Source organism: Buteo buteo, chromosome 27, assembly GCF_964188355.1.
Source record: "Buteo buteo chromosome 27, bButBut1.hap1.1, whole genome shotgun sequence".
NCBI classification, from domain to species: domain Eukaryota; kingdom Metazoa; phylum Chordata; class Aves; order Accipitriformes; family Accipitridae; genus Buteo; species Buteo buteo.
In genome coordinates this window covers 4,289,343-4,311,157 of record NC_134197.1, presented here as the reverse complement: position 1 = coordinate 4,311,157, position 21,815 = coordinate 4,289,343, and the positions used below count along the sequence as shown (strand labels likewise).

The window sequence follows — 21,815 nt, the reverse complement described above, 5'->3', positions numbered from 1 at the left end:
CTAGAAGACAAAATAAAAACAGGAGAGAGTTAGGCAAAGTCAGCAGAACCCTAATCAGGCTTTCCCAAGACTAAGCTGCTAGATCATTTTGGGGGTTCTCCTGGCTCTCCCAGCACAGTGTCTCCATGAGGATATTTTTCCGTACCACCTTCTCAGTGCCTAAAAGCAGACATGTTTCTGTTATCTTCTGTTCCGACAGCTAAGACAGCTGACTGAAGAGTGCAATCAGGCCCGAGAAGCCTCTCTGGAGAAGACACAAAGATGCTCATAGCTATGCAATCACAGAAAGAGGGTGGCAGGGGAAGAAAACACAACAAGATGCAATTTTGTCCAGCCAGGACTCAAACCTTCCACATATGTGGATCTTCTCTTGTTTCCAAGAAGTCAAAAACCTGATGCATCAACTCACACAGTGATGTTTCTGCCACCATCTACTGGTGAGAGGAGCAAAAGCCACTTGCCTGAGCTGCCACAGGGTAACACCACGTCAGCCTCCACCTCAAGCGTACCAGTTGATGTCATTACAACCATCCCCTGTCGCACTTAATGTCACAAGTCAGCCACGCTGCTGAAATGGAGACACCAGCATCACACCCTGAATTCCCTTGTGTGCCGCCAAGCTGAGGCACAACTTCAGAGGGACCAGAGATGCTTTGAGCTCACTTCTACGACGTCCGTGTTGTTGGCATGTCAGAAGGAAGCTGCACCCCTGGCAGGGCGGTATATAAGTGTGTGTTTTGTGCCTGCACTGTGAACCGGCATGGGAACAAGTCACATTTAGAGCACACTTCCTTGCCACCATCTGCTATTTTAAAGAAGAGACTTTCCTGATTTACGACACATTCCCTCCTCAATGAGGGTTTGGTACAAATTCCAGGATACGCCACCTGCTCTCAAGCTGAAAAGAGACCGCAACAGGGATCAGGTTCCTTCACAGGACTGAGCTTTTGGGACTAAAATTTGCTACCCCCACCTGTTGTCAGAGAGGCACAATGAGCTGGCTGGAGGCTCCCAAACAGGATTAGGAGGTCAGAGGAATCACTGCAACCTGAACAGTAGGTTTCCATTTTATGCTCTGTCAGCTTATAGCTCTCAATTCCTGCTATCACAGAGCAGCTGAATACATACGGGAATTCTGAGCACAATTTGATCACTGGAATGAGAAAGGAGGTCTTTTTATTGAGAAGTATTCATCTCATTATTAGAGCACAGAGGAATCTGTATTATTAAATATTTACTGACGCATAAGTTGGAAGAAAATGGTGGGTCTGCTATAAAATCCTGTTTGCTAGTACACAAGAGCAGCATAAATTCCTCCTCAATAATTCTACTTAACCTCCTCCACAGGGAACAGAATTTGCAGCTAGGATAGGACAGCAAAATGAAGAAATCAGTTCAGATGCATACTATGTACTCATATCTATGCCCCCCCGAATGCCCAAGGAACTAGTTATTACCATCTTAAAAATACTCTAATACAGGCTAAAATAATAAAAATTAAAAAGTATAAGTTAGCACTTAAAAAAAGCCAAAACCCAGGCCACATTTCACAGAAAGCACACGCTGCATGGCAGCACCGAGTCAGCCAGTTTTGGGCAGGAACGCACCCTTCTCCTGCGGAACAGCCTGCACAGAGTCCACAGCCTTGTGCTGTAGGCAGTGGGATAAATAAGCAAGGCAGCAGCATTTTCCCGTTTGCAGGGCAGGACGCTTGCTTAACGCACACAAAGGATGCCAGCAGCATGGCTCAGTGCCTGAAGCAGCCTTATCCGGAGGGAACCTCCACCATAAAGGTTTTCAAGGCTGGGCTACAAACACCCACGTTCACCTGGTCCCAGCACTGGTGATGGTCCAAATTTGAGTGAGACATCAGGCTAGGGAACTGCAGAGGCCTCTTCTAGCCAGCATTACTAAAAATACGCAACTACCCCTATATTTCTACCCTGAAACCTCAGTAGCACACCCTATTTCCAGTAAGCAGCTCCAAGAGTATCATGGGCCTACTGACGCTTTGAAAACACTTCAAAAGCAAGATTTTGGGGACTATTTCCACTAGGTTCTTCAGCTTCTGCCTTATAAGCGAGGAGAAATAAATCTTCCTTTATTTGCCAGAATGGCATGAAAGCACAGCTCTCATCATTGCAGACAGGTGCTGGAGCAGCAGCTCAGCAGCTGGGTCACTCACTGCAAGCATACTTGGTGAAGACCCTGTCCTTTTAAAAAGGTCACACCCATACTATTACAGTTGTATTTTCCCTGGTACTCGTGAATAGCTACCACCTAGTCCTGCATAGCATTTTTCAATTCTTAGCCTTCTCAGTACTTTCGAAAACAAGGTCAATACGCTTCCTGCCATTTAAAAGATGGAGAAATGGAAGCACGGAAAGGACCAGCGTGGCCAAGGCCACCAAGCAGGCTAGCAGCAAAGCCAGCATCGGTACCCAGGCCTCTACAGCTCACGGACCCATGCCAAACGCTTCTGCTTCCCAGCAGGTTGGTCCTTCAAAGCACTCCTTGCAACAACCAACAGCCCCTGCACAGCTAACAGCCGCCTTGTCTCAGCTGCCTTCGCGCAGGGTTGCACTCAAAGGAACCTCTTGGCAGGCAAAACCGGCAAAGGATCACTCCGAGATTGGCCCGGGAGGAACAAGGACCTTCGTGAAAGCCGCAAATCAGCCCTCGTAGCATCGAGCGGTGCGGACAGAGGCTAGACAGGTGTCTGCTTGGATTTGCTCTGAGCAAAGCTAAGCGGCTTGGATATTTCTCCCGTACAGGGGCATGCAATGCGTTAGCAGAGTTGGGCACGCACGTATGCAGGGGTGGGTCGACACCGCAAATGCTCGGCACAGTCACCAAAAAAATCTTCTCCCAAACAGCTCAAATGGTGCTTTGTCCAATGCTTGCTAAACCACAGCTGTTCACATCCAAGAACAAGGGATAAGCCACAAGACTGACATTAAAACTGTATTCTCTGTAGGCAAGTCTGGTTCCCATAGAGAGGAATTTACACACTTCGACCTTGAGCATCAAGAAAGAGGTACAGGAAATAATCTGAAATGAAATTTGGGATAACAGACTGTCTACCCCTCGTACAGGAGAAACATGCACACACATCATCAAAAGACTCATGGTGGTTTAAAAGCAGGAAGATAATAAACAGCATTAACTGTAGTACACAGTCAAGGGAAAGAAGAAAAAAAAGAAAAAAGCCAAGCCTGGAAAGAACTGGCAATGTACCACTTTTCTATTTCAAAACAGACTGCATAAAAACCCAAGCAGCTTAATAAAGCACTGCTTTGAGGGTAAAAGCCAAGCTCCCACCAAGAGCTAGCAATTCATTTTGTCAATACTCAATACAGAGCTCAAGTTTAAACAAATATCTATAAGCATGAGCCAGTTCCATCTAGTGGCATGAAAAAGAAGTTTATTAATGTTTATAGCACTAGGCCGCCAAGAACGTGAAGTAACAAGATCAAAGCCACTCTAGGGTCTTGCCCTACATAAACAACATAATAAAAAAGCAAGCAAGACAGATGGAAAGAAGCTATCCCACACTACCTCAGTGATATCAGTGCCTATTTATAGGTAAAGAATAAGGCTACCTATAACCAAGCTCTAACATTACCATCAGCTTTTTTGCAACACAGTCAAGGACAGGATACTAGAACCATTTTAAAAGAAAAAGACCTGGCAGCAGGCAGATAGACACTCGGCAAGCTCCCCCCCGCCTTTTTCTTAAAAACTACCGCCTGCACTACAGCACAGAAACTGGACTTGGGACTTGAATCCCTATACAGTATTAGGGTGACACAAAACTCTTGTCACGACCTTGAAGCCACCCGCCGACAGTGCAGTTAAGACCGCCATGCTGAAGACACGGTTCCACCAAATCTCCCCTCTGTTTTCCACATTACTCCATGTATTCATGACTCTGCACATCCAAGTTTCACTGCACAGGCAATAAAATCCTCCCTGTTAAGGTTTTTCCTACAGCAACTCGAGAGGAGAAGAGCCCATTAACAGAACAGCTACTTGTAAGTTCCTGATAGTCTCTGATTTTTCCATGTAACTCTTCTCTGAACCGACTAGATCTCAGACTGACAGTTGAAGTCACTGGTACTTTACAAACAAGCTTCTCGTACATGCAAAAATATAATCTACAAAACCGCTGGTCCCAACCACTACTATGAGTTGATGGAACAGCAGCTAAGAGGTGAAGCAGGTCTCAGGTGGACACAGAATGCTAACACAAGGATTTCCAAAACCCACTCAAAATCCATGCAAACACCATGTCACATATTTTTAGCCCAACCTAAAAATAGCAAGCATCGGAACTGTATATATATTTAAACTCCCGGTATATGCAGGCGTTTCTGGACTGCAGTAATTGGAGCAGAACTCAAATCCTCTCCTTCCATCTCTCATTTGTGCTGCAAAGAGCATCTTTACACAGTGCTGGAATTTAAAGCAACAGTCAAGGGGAGACCCCCTCCGAGACACAGTGTAACATATTTTTTTCCCCCCACTTACAGCACTTGAAATCTTGAACTCCCACATACCTGAGACGGGACTAGATTCAAAGTGCTCTTCTCTGGCTCTAGCTCAAGGCAACAGGACTAGACAGAAAGCACTGCAGGGGAGGTAGAAATTGAAATCCCAACTGAACGGGGAGCAGGGGGGGAAGAGCAACTTGAAAGAGATGTCAGCAACATCAAATCATTGTGTGTTTTAGCCTTTCCCCCATCCAGCAACACCACCGTTGCTCACCTACATTGACAGAAGAGCATCAACTCCTACTTTCTGCCTGCGGGCAGCAAATGCGTCTGCTGGTAGCCTGCGAGCAAGGTGAATTTCTGGCTCGTTTCAAGCTGCTAAAACAAAGAGAAGCTACTTAAATAATGCATGGCTTGTGACAACCAGCAAAATGAAAAGCTAAAAATTCAGCCCTTAAAAAAAAACAACAAAAAACCCCCACACAACAGAAGGGAAATAAACCACCCCGACTTAACTGTCAAGCATTTCATTGAAACATTTCAAAGGGTTCACGATTTGCTGGGGGCTGCTCCTTGTAACAGTCACTTAGCAAAAGCAGGGAGAGTTTAACAGCGGTTGATCGTGTTAAGCGGCATCATCCCAACCGAAAATTAGAAATCCCCTGATCATAAGCCCAACAAGAACCGCTGTGCGCAAACAAGTCCTATTTGCTATGCGCAGGGCAGCTACTGCCACCGCATCGCACTTCGCAAAGGAATAAAGCCAGAGGTTAAGACGTGGACCTGCAGCACGGCTTCTCCCGAGCAGGTTTGCACGGAGGCCTGCCTGCGGCTCAGGCAAAAAGTGGAAAACCACGCCAAAACAAAAGCATTGGCCCCAGCCCAAAAGCTTTACCCCTGGCCTCCTGAAGATAGGAATGTGTGGGCAGCGGCTCGCAGGCAAGACAACCTGGTTTCCAGCAGCGGCTCCGTCTGCTGCTAAGAAAACAGCACAACCCGCTACAGATAGCACACAAAAAGCTCCTCTTAGGAGCACAGAACAGGGGTAGACTTATGGCAACTGCATCCATACAGGTCTGCCACCGATTTTTGGACCCCTAGCATGTGCTGAAGAGGAACAACATACCAGAACATCATTTAAGAACAGAATTGCTTGTAAGTTTTAAAACTGTTTCACAAGACATTAGCAGCTGGCTTGGTTTACCAAATGATTTTAGACAGACACGTACACCCTGTAAGAAGACAACAGGATTCCTCATATCCAAGCAAAATCAAGGAACTTGAACTGATGAACAATTTTTTCTCCATTACGAGCCAGGTAACACAGTTCTGCTGAAAGCCAGAGAATTGATTTTGTCACACCAAAACATAAGACCACTTAACACTAGAAGCATTTTGTGGCAAAGAAATCAAAACTGAATGTTTACTGCCCCATATGTACAAGACAACCAACACACACATTGTTCAGAAACTACCTTGGAAGAGCGGCCACTATTTCTGCAGCCACACCAGCATCATAACTGTCTTCAGAAGCAGTGCTCCAGGCTAGAACATTATTAAGATGGACAAGAAGGACAGGAGGTCTTCAAGTTTCTCTGGCAGCAATCACAACTTCTAGTTATCTCACAGAAGTTCCCAATTCCTCACCTTCTTTTACCCAAGAAGAAAAGCCGCCCTGTGAAGAAACATGCACCGAAGCAAGCGATGCCCATTCCACCAAGGCACAGCATTGATGCGAGCTCTCTTGGTAACTGCAGAGTGCTTATGGATCACTGCATTGACGAAAAGCAAACTACGAGCTCACTAACACGGGGCTGTCCAACTTTACTAAAATCCTGTACGGTGGGTTGTAGCCTTGTTCAGAGTTCTGCTGTGCATTTTTACAGTCAAGCCTCAGTCAACGGCATTACCAAGAACACATCAGAAGATATTTTGAAAAGAGAGGCTATGGATTAACAGGGTACAAGCTACATCTGTGTGCCACTGCTCCAGTCTAATGAAAATTGCTTAGTCAGGAGCAATTAAGAGAGCAGATTTTTAGGGATTACATGGATTCAAATCCCTTAACTATGCCCATTTTGCAAGTCAACTTAGGACTTACAGGAAACATCTCGACTGTCTGTACATCACAGGACTTCTAATCAATGTCCCTTGCAGTTCGTCATTCCATTAAGGTGACAGTATCACTTAATCATAATTTTTTTAGATACCCAATCTCCATTTTTATTCCAGCTATTAACACAAAGTACAAGAGGAAAGAAATCCGCCCAGTTTTATCTTATTCATGTAACAGCTGGCCACCTACAATGATACCAGTTTTCCGAGCAAAACCAATCTCTGCTCCGTGAGCTCTTCTACAAAATGTAAGACTGCTTTGAAACAGATGTATGTGTTTTCCAAAAATGGGCAACTACTAATTCAACTCAGCTGAAAGTTTCTGATGCTTTCAAGCTATTCCCTGATGACTGGCATCAAGGTCAACCGCTGGACATTTCAGTGCCTTCCCACAACCCCCGTTAGTCCTTCTTCTAAATAACAGGGCTCCATATCATCACACCCCTCTGACCAGCATGAGACTGCTAATTTTGATGTATGCAAAAAAACACGCTCTGCACGAGAGGTGGTGAGCTTTGAATCCGTCATTTGCATCCCCTATCAAATTGAGTCCTTAAAAAAAAAAGTTAAATTTACAAAGCCTGGTTAGAGGGTTAATGCCACTGCCTTGAGCAGCTCATTTTAAGAGCAAAGTGAAAATTCAAGGCTTTGAGGGAGGAAGAGACATCTCCACAGTTAGCTCCTGTAAAGGGTGCTACTCTGCCTGCCTCAGATATTTGGCACGTGCAAGATCATAGGGTATAATCAATCCAAAACCTCCTTCCCACATCACAAACACAGGTGCCAGCTTGGCATCTCGTGTTAAAGCAACAATTCAGACACTAGCAGCTCAGCACTTAGCTACAGCAGCACATACACACAAAACCAATCCCTTTGGGCTCACAGCCTATCTCCCAAACCATCATTTTAAAGAACTGTTTTGTTCTGATTTTGTGGTATAAGGGTGGGGACAAACAGAAGAGCACGTGAAACCACGTATTTTGCAGCTTTGCTGCTTCCAGAGCGAGTTTTACTTCCAGTTTTCTTGCCCCGAATTCACATGTATCCCAAGAGAGTGGGGGCAGAGGCTCCTTTCTCTGAGCAGCACCGTTATTAAATCCACTGGTGTCTGAAAGAGTGGACTCCGTGGACTACCAGGTGCTGCACATACCTCTTACAGCTCTACATAACGCTAATTGCAACTGCCTTCTCTTCCCCATCAACCCAGTGGCCACACAGAAAAGAACAAGAGAAATGCCCTGCGTGCCCCAGGATGTACATGAGAGTGCTCCTCTGGTACTTGTACTTCATACAGCTCTCCAGGGAAAAGGACACAGCATTTCCTCTCCAAATCCTTAGTAGTTTTTTTCCTTTTTTCTTTCCTTTTTTAAGGGATCCTGAATGTCACCTTTAAAAGGTATAACAGAACAAAGAAAACCAAGTGCAACCTTTTAAGTAGTTATTTAACAAGTTGGATGCACGTCTTCAGGAACCTTCAGGTTACCGTCTTAACACCATTTTTCACTGGAGAGGCAACAGAAATAAAGGAGTTAAAGGTTGCTGGTTCGAGTAACCCTGGGACAGGCTATGGCACTGACATTCACACAGATGAGCAACCAGCAGCCTGCTCCACTCGCAGCCCTGTTTGCAGGGGGCACTAGGAGCAAGAAGAAGAGAGACTGGCTGCACACAACCAGCAAACTGCTATTAAAAGCAGCAGCGAGGGACTAACTAGACCAAAGTCAAGAGGGCTGGAAAGCACAAAGAGTCAGTTTTAGTTGCAGTAACAGCCAGAAGACTTAAAATCACAAAGGACTGATAGGTTGCTATGGCATCCTAGATGTTAAGCTGCTGCCCAGCAGAGCAACTCCAGAAACAAACATCTAAGCTGTACTTGGGAAGTTACGTTCCAGAAAAAAATATAATGCACCAGCAGGAGCAAATGTGGAAAGGAAGGGGGAATTTTTTTAAATTTTATTTTAAATGTGACCTGAACCTAGCACAAGAAACTTTGCTTTCAAGGATGGCTGCAGTCTGCAAAGCACACTTCACCTCATTTCACAAAGGTGCTGACAATATAAAAAGCTAAGACTTGACCTTGAGGTGGCACAGAAGGAAAAAAAAAACTTGACCTGTTGCTGTAGCCCACCTTAGTAAAAAGGAAGGTTTCTGTGCCGATCTGCACAGTACTTTCAGAAGCATCGACTTAAAAGTTAGGTGTCAAACATCCCAGAATTAGGGACTTCCAAAAAGAACAACTTCACAGGTCACGTATTCCGGTTATTACAGCCATACCCTTTTTTTTGTGCCATGTTAAGCATCCACACTTGCCGTAATTTCAAAGGTCAGTGGCCAGTGGTGGCCAGAAGCTGTGGCTTCATGTTAAGAAGGGTTTCACTGCAATACCTGCTTGAGACGGTCACACTCGCACACCACAGCCTGTCACCTCCTCTCATGCTGAGCTCCACCAGCATTTGTTACAGCTTTGAAAAGAAATGCCCTGGAAAACTTTTTTTGTAGGATTCAGATAAGATACTTTTTCTCCTCACACATCCACCACGGCGTAACTGGGAGAACAGAAATCAGATGCTAAAATAAACTGCAAGAAGGGGGAAGATCTTAAGCTGCAGCCTAACAGTTGACACTATGCAACCACAGCCGATACCTACCTAGCACTCAAACTATATGTGCTCCTAGTCCAAGATCAGGAATTGCCCTTCAAAGATGCTTTTACACACTCAACTGAAGGGCTTCAATACATACAAGAGTCAGCTTAGAGCCATACTGGGCCAAGAGGCCAGGTTCACTCTGCAGTGAAACAAGTCTTAAAACGCCGTAAGTACTGAAAGTAAAATACCGATAGAAATCTCGTAAGATACGCGCAGGACCTGAGCAGCAAGTCCACGCTCTGCACCGATTCCTGCTGGAAAGAGTAAAAAAAGCTGCCTATTGCACTGTCGTGGTTTAACTCCAGCCAGCAACTAAGCACCACGCGGCCGCTCGCTCACTCTCCCCCGCAGCGGGATGGGGGAGAGAATCGGAGGAGTAAAAGCAAGAAGACTCGCAGGTTGAGATTAAGACAGTTTAACAGGTAAAGCAACAGCCGTGCGCGTAAGCAAAGCAAAGCGAGGAACTCATTCACCACTCCCCATCGGCAGGCAGGGGTTCAGCCACCTCCAGGAAAGCAGGGCTCCATCAAACGTAACGGTGACTTGGGAAGACAAACGCCATCACTCCGAACATCCCCCCTTCCTTCTTCTTCCCCCAGCTTCATATACTGGGCATGACGTCATATGGTACGGAATATCCCTTTGGTCGGTTGGGGTCAGCTGTCCCGGCTGTGTCCCCTCCCAAATTCTTGTGCCCCCCCAGCCTCCTCGCTGGTGGGGCGGCATGAGGAGCAGAAAAGGCCTTGACTCTGTGTGAGCACGGCTCAGCGATAACTAGAACATCTCTGTATTATCAACGCTGTTTTCAGCACAAATCTAAAACATCACCCCATACTAGCTGCTATGAAGAAAATTAACTCCGTCCCAGCCAAAACCAGCACACGCATCCAACAACTGCTGCACGGAAGGATTGCCACCAACCCATCTGAAGAACAGTAACTACGTCCTTACTGCTCAAGCACTGCAGACGACCAGTTGTTACACGATTTTTTTCAAGCCAGCCAGCAACTGCTTTTGTAAAACTGGGTTTAGTTTTGTTTGCAGCCACGCGTTAGCCTTGTGGCCAACCAATTCCAGCCCAGCAAGCAGGCTCTCAAGCAGCAGAAACTGAGGGCAGCCTTCCAGGATCATGACAGTTGTCCAGTCTGACTTCATCCACGCCACGTGGCAGTGGCCATTGCAGGGTTTATGCAGAATATGTTAAAATAGCAGAAAAGAAAAAGGGTTGTATTTGAGGTAAGCGTACTACTACATCACAACTGAAACCAGTGAAATCGGATCACGGCCAGATTTAGAGATGCGCCACATCCAGCATTATTCTTTTCTGAGCCTATTGAAGTTCACAAATGAATGAGTTACCAGTTGGCCAGCTAAAAAGCAAGGAAAGAAGCACTGCACATTAATTCTCCAGGTCCACAGTCATGCAGATTTAAGAGACTGCAGGGTACCTAACAATTTCACCGCAAGGCAAACAAACATTTTGCATATGCAAGACTACAAAAACCACTACAGGCCACAGCTAGGAGGTAACACAGGCTGCAATCAGACCATTTGCTAAGGACACGACTGTTTCCAAGCTGCAAATTTGCGTGCCTACCCCTTAGTCATCACAGTCAAGTGTCCAACACTATTTAAGCCTTCACATTGCAGAATATAAATTCTTTTCCTGGGTGTTGCAGCAGTACAACATCAAACAGATTATTTAACCATCTGGGACGGAGGGTCAGTAAAAGCAGCCACAAACTGCTAAACAAACAAAAACATTAAGCTGAGGAGCACTCTTCAGACACTGTGCTCAAGTCAGGGGTGCATTCCAGCCGTTGCAAGCTGGTCTGTGCTAGTCATGGCTGATCCAAGGGCACCTCCCAGTTTACACACAATGAAGCCTGCTCCACTACAATAGGATTCCGGTTTAACAATATAGAGAGGACATGAACTATTTGTGCTAGCCAAGTTACTGCTAATGGGTCTTGCCAGTCTTCTTCATCTGTAGCTGGAAATCCTAGCAGCAGGGGAGGTATGAAACACCCCACACTGCTGGTTTCCTGCAAGGGAAAAAAAGCTTCTTTTCCTGCCTCCCCATTATGCTGCTGCTGTCATCTTCCTCAAATTGCATTACAGTGCACTACAGCGAGAGCAGGGAGAGGAGGAAAGTCTAGGCAGCATCGCTGCTCTGCTGCAGGCAGCCGTCAGCATCGCTGCCTGTTCCACTCTGCTATCCCACTGTAACACGTCTGGCCAACAACATTTTGTACTTGCCACCGGTATTTGGGTAAGCGCTCCTTCTGCTACTGGCCTTCAGGTACCTTCAAGCAAAAATGATCTGCAAGAGAGGTTTCCCTCCCCCGTTTCATCAAATATAAAAACGCATCATGTCTTCAGGATGGTATTTGGAAGCAGAAGCATGAATCTGTTCCTAACTCCAGTTTTGCAAAGGCTGCAAAAGCCAACCTCTGTCTTCCTTTCTCTTATTGAGAAACAGCAATAACAGTGCCCACAGCTTGGTAAGAGCACATCAGTGTAGACAAAGCATTGTACAGGAGCCTTGTGTGAGAAGTGATTTAGACAAAATATATTACTTGAGGCCGTTTTCCATCCTTGTATTCCCCAAACAAAGATTCTAGCTAGTACAAATCCTGATCGCCTTATACTACAGAGTAATATCACATGATGCCTCTACAGATCTTGTCCAAATGTTTATCTAAATAATGCAAACAGTAGCTTGGCCTTCTTACAGAGATAAACAGACCAAGTGTGAGCAATACAGGACTTGTCCTGAGAAGCCAACTGAAAACATTTCAGGTCACCCTGACACCTACATACGCTCCCAGATTTATTTCAGCTCATCCACTTTGCTTCTCGTTATGAGCAACAATGACAGCCTCCAAAAGTCACCCTGTGAACAGACAGGCACCATCGGCATCAGCAAAGGAGCTGGGCTCCCCCAAAGCCAGCAAGGAAGCCACACTTAATTTAAATTCCCCCGACCTGGGTCAGAAACACTGTGAGATGGCATCGTGACTTGGGGTAGCAGCTGCCCTGTGATGAAATCTTTCCCCAAAGCCCAATGCTTTTTCCACTTAATCAGGCACTGACAGTTCCCCTCACGAACGCAGGGAAGGAACCACAGCAGCGCTGGTAATTAGGAGAAAGGTGTCATTCAGCAGGAATATGATTTCTAGTCCTCAGGAATTAAGCTTTCTCAAGGACTGTTACGCATTTAAAACCACCGCAAGCTCTTAAGCACTGACCCAGAGGGAAAACATCACTCCTGAGATATTCCAAAATAAGCCTGAAATTCTATAAAAGCGACATGAAGGCTGCTGAGAGCAAGATTATCCCAGCTCAGTAACGCATTCCTTCTTATCTCGCATCTCGGTGCTTTGGCAAGGATAACTTATCCAAGCCACCAGGACACTGCTAAGTGGCCTTCTTCTTTTTCCTGCTCTCCCTGCCTACCCCCCCCCCCAATTTCCCACATTTCCCTGTCCCAGTAACCTGCTTAAAACAAAACTACTCTACTTCTTCTCAGAATAATGCTGATCAGCATGTTATTTAGCTCAGTTTCAAACACAGGAACTACCACATCAGTACACCGATAACCTTATCTCCTGGGCTGCTACTGGAAGATAGCTAGTGTCCCAAGTCAGCTGCATGTCTCGCACCTTCCACTGCTCACTGTATTAAAAAAGGCACCCACCCCACCAGGGTTAGATCCTACTGCGAGTAATTGACATTACATGTAGCAGCTTGAAAAGCCCACCCATTGACCAAGGCAGGCAATACACCACACTGTTATTTTAGTGCACGCACAGACTTCTAAGACTGTTAGCGCCTCTCCTTTAAGTAGTTAAGAAGATGTCTGAATTCAATAATTTAAATGGAGACTTAAAATATCTCCAGACTGAATCCACGTGCAAAAAAAACCCCCAAGCTTCTGATGAGAGGAATTAGTGGCGCAGTTCTGACTGTCCCGAAAAGAATGCAGCCGGTGGCAAGCCCTGACGCCCATTGCTGCGCCGAGCTGCCGGCACTATGACACAGTAAACCACTCACAATGACTTTAAAAAGAAATAAATAAAAATAAGACACCCATTCCAAATTAATGAATGGGAGCTTCTTCCAGCAGGCACTAAAAAACACCCAAAGGGCTCCACGTCTCTTGTACTTGGGTTTGGGCGACTCAGGCTTGCTAAACAGCTCCTGGCCCCCGAGATACGCTTCCTGCCTCTCTCCAGCTGCGCCAAAGTCACCGGAGTTGCATGCTTGCTCCACCTATTTTTGCCACAGGACTTTTTAGCGATTTGTGTCCTATTTCAAAGCACAAGCCATGCTGCCAGCAATCGTAGCTCGCCGGCGGCAGTAACGCCCACTGCATTCTCAGGCAGACAAAGCATGGACTACCCAGGAATCTGGACTTCCGAGGCAGCTTCTGAAACACAAGCCCAGGAACAGGCTGCCAGCACCCTGCTGGAAACCAGAATGTACCTTATCATCAGTAAAGCCTGCCCCAACCGCTGTTCCAGGAACTGTTATTCGTGCCCTGACTTACGCAGTTGCCCGAGAAGGATGCCTGCAGCCAGGCTGACAGGAAAGCATCCTAGGAAGGAAAGAAAAAGAGACGGAAGGCCCGTTACCAAAATGCAGCACTACCAGATGGGCTGAATGTCTCTACAGATCTTCAGGAAGTGGGTCTGAGTCCTTTCCCAAGTCTTGGTATTCCAGGCACAAACTCCTGTCAAGATGATTGTTTATTAACATCTAGTCACACCATGCAGACACCCAGCACATGAAATCTATTAAGATGTTTACAGTATCAAAAGGCCTGATGTAAGGCAGTGGAATTTTTGCACAGCATTCGTCCTAGAAATGAAAAGCTCAGATTAAAGCTGTAAATCCCACAGTTCTGTAATTAAACGCTGTCCCTGCAACTCTACTAGTCCTAAAGAAAACGGGTTCCATCATATGGTTTGTGCTGCATGTTCCTGCAGCCCAGTACCTCTACAGGGACATACCAGAACCTGCTCAAGATTTGGGTCTGCAGAATGATGGGTCTCAAACATGTCCCCCTCACCTTCCAAACAGGTCGCTGGAGGAAAAGCTCACATGCCATCCTCTCTTGAAGCTGGAGGAGGACACTTTATAATTGAGCATGCAAAGTCCGGTCTATCCACCTCATGGTGGACACCTGCCACCTTCTCCATTGCTACTGCTGGAAACCTGCAACAGCTCCAAAGTAGGTTGATTGAGATAGCAGAAAACGAAAGAAAGAGGAACCAACCACCACAGAGACAGAATAGAGACACGGGGGACTACTCATAGGACTTAGCACTAAGGCTGCCCATGCCTTTCAGCCACCACAGCAACTGGCTATTGCTTTTAGGATTGCTGCCCAAAATACAGCAAGAAGAGTCCGCTGTTCTGCGTAGCAGTCAGTAAGCTGGAAAAGAAACACAAGAAGAGACGCTGTGAAAGACGCACAGACAGCCAAGTTATAGACCCTCAACATTACGCCTCGATAATGGAAATAAAAGCGCACAGCAGCAACATTAGCTTTTCTTTTTTAAAGCATCAGAGGTCTCAAACCAGTGACCGAACTGTAACACTTCACAGGAGAAACTGAATCTTGCTTTACACGCAGTAAGGAAGCTAAATAGAAACATCAACACCTAAACTTATTCATACAAAAGCTATGTTTCTGGTATAAGTATTTTTCCATAAGACTCTAAGATAAGGTATTCAAAGACAACGCTTCGGGTCATAAAGTGAAGGTGAGATGAAAAGAAAAACCTCCTGGGCCAGACTTGCAGGCGCAAGAGGCCACTACCGGCCCAACGGCCGCACAGGGGTTCCAGCGAGCGTGGCTGCAAAGCCAGCGGATCTGCGAGACGACTGCGACTTTTTAAGCCGACCTACATTTCACCCATCCCAAACCGGCGTGCGGGAGCGCTGCCTGGGTGAACTCGTGCTCCTCTCTTCGCTCGCACGCACGCTGGAGATAGCTACAGCTCTTCAGTTTCGGAATACTTTGGTGAAACCCCGACCTTCCTCCAGCCGTTTGGGGGAACGAGTGCAGCTCCAGAGGCAGAAACACCCATAGGACACCTCCGTTATATAAACGCCATGTACATTAGCGCTTCCAGCATTTGCTCTCTCCCACCAAGCTGAGCTAGCACTCAAATCGATAGAGAGAGGGGAAGAGGAGGAGGAGGAGTATCTCTTACACAGATCTCTCAACTCCAAGGACAGCTGTGTTTTGGGTTTCTTTTCTGCAGCAGCTCCCACAGCAGATGCCTGAAATGTCAAGATGTCCCAACGGCACCAAGTGTTTCCACAACAAGACGAGGGTCAAAGGAGAAGAACAAGCTTACATCCGCCTTTCCCCACCAGCTCCGGGAGCCGACGCTATTTTTCTTCCCCGGTACAAACACATACAGCCCAGGGTACCTGAAACGAGCCGCTGAAAAAAGCCCACGGAGAGCAGCGCCGGGGAATGGTACCTGGGTGTCCCTCACCCTCTTCACCTCCTTGTGGGGCGGGGGGACACACACGGGACTTTAGCAGGACCCCAGGGCCACGGACCCCGGGGAGGGGGGACACGGGGGGACACGACGACCCCGGCCCTGAGAGGAACGGGGGGGGGGGGGGAGGGAGGACCAGGCCCTGAGTGAGGCGAACACACCGGGCAGGACCCCAACCGGGGAGGGCAGCGACCTACCCCCCCCACCGAGGAGGCCGGTGAGGCCCACGGGACGAAGCGGGGAGCCCCGGCGTGAACCCCGGTGTCCGGAGCGAGCTCCTCCCCCGCCGCCTGGCTACCGCCGTTCTCCCCTCCACCCCACCCGGGAAGCGGAGACCGCACCGAGACCGCGGGGAGGAAGGAAGGGGAAGCGGGAACAGGCGACCACGACCGGGACTCACCGGGCCCCTCCGGCCCCGCTTCATTTAGCCGCCGCTGCCCCGCTCCTTCCGGCCTGCCCGCCCCACGTGACCGCACCGCCCCGCACCATAGAGAGGAGCGGCGGGGAGCGGAGAGCGGCGAGGGAGAGACGGGCGGCCCGAGTGGTCCCGTCTCGGCAAACCTACCATAGAGGCGGGGGGGGGGTGGGGGAAAGGGGGGGGAGGGCGGTCCTCCAAGGCGGTCCCGCCCCCTTCCGGGCGTTTAGGGGGGTCGGGGGCGGGGCCTGAGGGGAAGGGGCGGGGCGAGGAGCTGCACGTGTTTCCTAGGGGTGGGGGTGCTTTGCTGGGGGGGGGGGCAGGTCCTCTATGGGGGTGCTCTGCCATGGGGGGGGGGGTGCAGGTCCCTTGGGGGGGTCCTCTGCTATGGGGGGGTGCAGGTCCCCTGTGGGGGTGCTCTGCTCTGCGGGGGGGGCTGTGCAGGTCCCCTGTGGGGGTGCTTTGCCATGGGGGGGGGGGCAGGTCCCCTGGGGGGGGTCCTCTGCCATGGGGGGGTGCAGGTCCCCTGTGGGGGTGCTTTGCCATGGAGGGGGGTGCAGGTCCCCTGGGGGGGGTCCTCTGCCATGGGGGGGGGGGTGCAGGTCCCCGATGGGGGTCCTCTGCCATGGGGGGGTGCAGGTCCCCTGTGGGGGTGCTTTGCCATGGAGGGGGGTGCAGGTCCCCTGGGGGGGTCCTCTGCCATGGGGGGGGGGGTGCAGGTCCCCAATGGGGGTGCTCTGCCATGGGGGGGGGTTGCAGGTCCCTTATGGGGTGCAGGACCCCTGGGGGGGGGTCCTCTGCCATGGGGGGGGTGCAGACCCCCCATGGGGTGCTCTGCCATGGCGGGGGGGGGGTGCAGGCGTGCAGCCCCACCGCAGTGGTTAAGCTGCTGGAAGGGAAACACAGTCCCACTGCCCAGCCCGGCCTGGCCGCCCTTGTGGGCTGGGAGCCAGACCCAGGGTGATCCCCCCCCCGCCAAACCCCCACAGGGGCTCTGCTGCCTTTGGAGGTGTTAAATTCTGGTTTTGGGGTGCAAAGCAGCTGTAGAACAGAGCCGTGGGGCTCTCTGCGCCCTCACTGCCTGCGCACCGGGGCGGGTTTATTTCCCCCATCACTAGCGTTGCTAATTCAGCCCAAAAGCACGGGTGAAGCCAGGAGCTTCTGATTTCCCCTATGTTGCTCGTAAGGACCAAAGCTGGTCCGAAGCTGGTCCGTGGACTCTTCTTCTCGCCTTCCTGGGATCCTCGAGCTGCCTCCTTCCCAGCACCGGATCGGTTACCATCCCCAAAATGCCCTCAAAACCCAGCAACCCCCACCCGGCCACAGGACAGAGGGACAAGACACCACTGTGAATTTTTGACGACATTAATTTCTCCTTTGATACTTGGTTACAGGGAGCCGAGACCCCCGGGAGGGCGAGAGCTGGGCCACATCCCCCTCCCATGAAGCCCCCCAGCCCGAGATCAAACCAGCACCGCAGACCCGGGAGATGGGGAAAAATAAAAAATAATAGTAATTAAAAGCGAATCTCATAGAAAATGATGTGTCTGCAGCAACGCACGTTACGGAAGGAGGAGGGTGGGTGGGCGGCTGGGGCGTCCCCGGCATCCCCACCGTGAGGGCAGAGGGATGAAATCCCACCTCCGGGACAGCTCAGCCGGCAGCTCCCTCTTCTGCAGCTCGGGATTTCCTCCAGAAAAGCTCCTTGGCTTTCGGCGAGGGAGGATGGAGCCGAGCACGTGCATCCCGGTGCCCCGCCACCCCAAAAAATGCCACCGCCCAGCCTAACGCCTCTTCCAAAAGCACCGGTGACCTCTTGGTCTTCTTCCTCGGCTGCATCCCGGCCACCACGTGTGGTTGGGGTGGTGGGAAACATCTCCACCTCGGTGGTCTCCATGAGGTGCTCCAGCTCCACGTACGCGGACGTATGATGTTCAGCACCGTGCTTGCTTACCGGTCCGGCTTTCTCCCTTCTGCCGGGGCACACGGTGCTGTTGGCGCCTGTGGGAGGCTGGTAAAAGCTATTGAACATGGTAATAAATAAAAGGATGGAAGTTGGCAGCAGAGCAGCTCCGATCGCTGACCTCACCCTGACCCTTTTGCTAAATGTCTTTCTCACAGTAAAGTTTTTATCTAGGAGTTTTACTGAAAACTAGTTTATTGCCAAATCAGTCCAAAAAAAAAAATTTTTCCCTCAGGGAATCGGGGCTCCCACTGCAAGTCCTCTGGAAATGGCTTTTCCGGATCATTTCAGCCAAACCCTTTGAGACGAGCCGTTTGCCGAGGGCTCCCCACGGACCGCCACCGTCTCCCCCACCCCGCAAAAGGGGAACGACGTTTCAGTGCCTGGGAAGCAGCGGCGGGGAAGCTCCCCTTGGATTTCCACCAAAAAGCAAAGACATAAGGGACGCCGGCACAGCGGGTTCCCACTCTGAGCAACTCATGCGGGTGCTGGGGGATCCCACCGTGTCCCCCCGCGCCGTGGCCGTCGATGCACGTGGAGGTGAAGCGAGTGGCACGGAGCCACCCAGGACGTTGCGTTTCCCTCTCGGCCGGCGGCTGTCTCAGGCGGGGTGACCCCGCCGTGGGGCAGTGCCCTGGCCCTCCCAAATCCCAAACGCGAGGCTGCGTCAGAGGACAGTACGGGCACCCGGTGACAACAAACACAGCCCACGTCAGACAGCAGGGATCGGTCTCTTTGGATAAAAGACGTTCGCTTGCTGCTCTGCTGCAGAGCCAGAGCAAGCGGATCCACCCTTCGGAGCATCCAGCCCAGATCCCTATCGCGCAGACACATCGCCCTCACTGCCCCCTCCAGATCCGTCCCGATACACAGCATCGCTCCCAGGCGTCCAGACGCACTCCTGGACCCCACCGCTGCGGGACTTTGATGGCAGGTCCTGCCTGGCCGTGTCCGAGACTGGAATCGGGGGAGGCAGCCAGGCTCATTTAATCAGCATCCAATTAAAATTTAATTTCAAAAACTCCCAGACCAAATGCTTTACACCAGGCCAGGAAGATGCTCCCTGACCCAGGTTACCTCTATAGAGGAGACAAAGCTGGACCGGCAAGACGCATTGCTCGCTTATCTTTTCCTCCTCATCACCACATCCAGAAGTTTCTCTCTCGGATCTTCTAAAACCCGGCCAAATACCACGACCAGCGCGAGGGGCTCCCCAGCCCTCCAGGAACATTTCTCTCCCTCCTCCCCGCACAGGGACCGCTGTGGCCCAGCCATATGGTCTCCAGCCGCAGCCTGACCTCCGTTGCGGGTGCCAACTGTTTCTGAATCTGGGACAGAGATCAGCGAACTTGGCACGACTCCCCTGCGGCTGCCTGCAAAGCCACGCTTACCCGCCCCTGAAACACCCCTCTTCTGCAGGCCATAAAAGCCCGGTGGTGGTGCAAGAAAACATCCATCCTGCTCAACCTGCTGGTGCCTAACCTCCTTCCCGTCATCTTACGTCCAGCCGTGAGCTCTCCAGGCAGGTTTTCTTTTATTGCGTTTCTCTAACTCAGCAGCGTCCTGGTCCCGTGTCAGGGGTTCTTGTTCTCTAGAGGGATGGAAGCACCACAATAACGCTGCGGCCGAGGCTGGGAGAGGGTCTGCAGGAGAGGTGGGAGTTGTTTGCATCAGCCAGCCAGCGAGTAGTCGTGAGACTGCAGAAGAGCGTTCTAGAGATGTATAACCCCCTTCTGACCTTGTTTCAAATTAGCAAGATCAGAAAGAGAGGCAGCATCGTCTCCTCCTGCCCTCCATCCCCCACCACACCTGGAAGGATTTAATCGGTGATTATTTATTGGCAAAGCTTTGGGGTTTTAGTTTTACCCTAAGCCACATGTGAAGAAAGGCTGAAAAGGGAAGCGAGAGGGAGGGTTTAGCTAGGCATCAAACTGCAAAGCACCAACAGAAAATATCAAAAGGTTTGCTCGCGAATTAAAACCCATTCTGCCATGCCTTTTTAAAGCGCACGCTAGTGGGCAGGGGCCGTCTTTCCCCAAGCGGGCAGAGTGCCCAGGACACAGGAGCATCATCATCAATCAGAAAAGAAATTGCCGCTATGAGACCAGTGCTCCTCCTCGGAGTCTGGTTTTGTACATCCTGCAGAAAGAGGCAGAGACTGGAAAATTTAACTTGAGGAATTTCATTGACTTGCCAAGCTTCCATAAAAGAGACAGTCAATTCTCCTTGAGCTCTGTAAGATTTCCTAAGAGAAGCATTAATTTTTTATCATGTTTTCAAGAAGTTCACATAGCGCAGAAGTCCTACAGCAACCCCTCTACAGCATACCGCATCCACCGGAGCAGGCTACAGGAATCCTTCTCTCTCTTAGCTCTGTCCGCATACCAAAAGGATACCAGAAATCAGGAATACTTTGCAAAAAGTATTTATTAAAGAAAAAAACAAAGCAGGATGACAGAGCACTGAAGGACTGACAGCAATTCTTGCTCCAAATCATCAAGCAAAAATTGTTCAGTCCCTGCTGCTGGCTGAAATGAGGGGGTGGGCAAAACCAGCTCCCCAGTCATTTGCTCGGTATGTATTAGGGCATTTGATCATACTGTGAAGTTACTCAAAGAATAAAAAACATTATTGAATTGTTTCCCCCCCCTTTTTAAAAAAAAAACCAAAATATGCAGAGATTAAAGAAATCCTAGCTTTCAGCTTTAGAAAGCACACACCCTGACACTGAGCACTGAATGATCACTGCCAGCACCGTCCTCAGACTCGTACTGTCTTTCTCCACTTGCAAAACGCTACTAATTAGAAAGAAAAACAAACAGGAAAGCAGAAATTCATCAGCATTAATGAATCTTTCTCCAACTCTCATTAAGGGGAGGGGGGGATATTCTAATTTCTTTCCTGAAAACTGAGGTTTTGGAAAAATAACAGGACAAATCAGGTAAGAAGGGAAAAAGATCAAGGCTGGTAATTAATCAGTTAAAGAACGAATGAAACAAAGTGTTTTACCTGGAAAGGAGGAGTTTTATCTGGGCAGCCCATATAAATCTGTTAAATAAATTGCATTTCCATACCTTGGCCACCGAGTTTAACTACCACAACCACAATCCCACTGCAGAGGTGCTGGTACTCAAAACAGCGTGAGCCAGTTTTGTGAGCAAATGATGCTTGATATTCATGAGAGACCAGTGTTAACACCAGGACAGCTTCATCATGCAGAACTCTTAAATAAACTGGATTTTCTTTTAACCTTACTCACTATTTGGTAATGCTACATCATTTTCAATAACAGCAATACTTTTTTTTTTTTGTTGTTGCTGCCTTTAACACTTTGCCTTTATCCTCCACTCCCATCTCCAGCTAAGCTAAGCACAGCACTACCACACTCTAATCACAAGCATATCAATTTTCCTGTGACTTCCATAAATATTTTAACAAAATGGTGGATACCAAGAGTTTAAAGTTGTGAGTTTATTGCATATGTAACAAAAATGAACATGACCTCCTGGGTCCAGCCTACTATACAATCACTGTTTATTCCAGCTGGTTCCATAACCACATTAAATAGAACTAGTATTTCTTTAAATACTTTGATTTAGACATAAAATGAAACATTAGTGTACAACTTTCACAAAATAAATCTGCAATAAAAACAGTGGG

At 49.0% G+C, this 21,815-nt stretch overlaps 1 protein-coding gene across 4 annotated transcripts in view; it reads right to left on the bottom strand.

The window, feature by feature from the left end:
• Nucleotides 1–16,341, bottom strand: part of RNF216 (ring finger protein 216) — an 82,806-nt gene extending 66,465 nt beyond the window's left edge. For 2 of the 4 annotated variants that reach the window (XM_075058369.1, XM_075058373.1), the window contains exon 1: nucleotides 16,178–16,341. The gene's annotated coding sequence lies outside the window, so the exon portion shown is untranslated. Of the gene's footprint in view, nucleotides 1–15,480; nucleotides 15,785–16,177 lie in introns of those variants that run through there. The other 2 variants (XM_075058372.1, XM_075058371.1) reach the window with 2 other exon arrangements.
• Between the last annotated feature and the right edge of the window lie 5,474 nt (nucleotides 16,342–21,815).